Raw genomic sequence first — 714 nt, 5'->3', positions numbered from 1 at the left:
TTCACCCACTCTACACTGTTCAGTTTACTATGACACTGTGTAAGACACTGGGGTACAAGAATGAATAACACCTGACCCATTCCTTCTAGGAGCAGGTTTAGGTGAAAATACAAAAAGAAAAGATGCGTTCTAGAATCCAAGGTATGAGAGCATTTCAAGAAGGATGAACAGTCAACAACATCAAAGGCATCTGAGAAGGCTGTTAGAGTGACAGGGGAAATGGTCCATTGGATTGAGCTGAGCTCATTCACTCTAGACATGTTAGTTGATCACTTCTCTGTCTTTTGGCTAAGACCAAGTGTAGTCTTTCTTCTTATCAGTTTAATATAAATGTTAGCTAAGAAGTTACAATGTGCTAGGCCCTCTGTTGAATGCTAGAACCCAGTATTTTTTTAATCTTTTTTATTCTTTATCCATGCCACATGGCTTGTGGGATTTTAGTTTTCTAACCAAAAATCCAACCTGGGAAACCTACAGTGGAAGTGGGGAGTCCTAACCACTGGACAGCCAGGGAATTCTTTAGAACACTGTATTGATAAGGTGCTTAGATTTCAAAGAACAGGCCAGTGGGAGAAGAGAGACATTGAAAAATAACAGTAAGTATTTTGATTGAGTTTTTTGGTCTCTGTACAAAGTGTGCTTTCAATGGAAAGAGAGTCAGAGCAAGAACAAGACCACTGCAGGATGGATAATGAGGGAATGATAAAGATAATA

At 39.2% G+C, this 714-nt stretch overlaps 1 pseudogene; it reads left to right on the top strand.

The window, feature by feature from the left end:
• The first annotated feature begins 268 nt into the window (after window positions 1-268).
• On the top strand, window positions 269-501 carry LOC145504147 (U2 spliceosomal RNA; annotated as a pseudogene).
• Window positions 502-714: the final 213 nt, after the last annotated feature.

Source organism: Giraffa tippelskirchi, chromosome 4 (assembly GCF_054371585.1).
Source record: "Giraffa tippelskirchi isolate mGirTip1 chromosome 4, T2T-mGirTip1v1.2.pri, whole genome shotgun sequence".
NCBI lineage: Eukaryota > Metazoa > Chordata > Mammalia > Artiodactyla > Giraffidae > Giraffa > Giraffa tippelskirchi.
The sequence above is the reverse complement of the archived record's forward strand: the minus strand, read 5'-3'. Positions and strand labels throughout refer to the sequence as shown.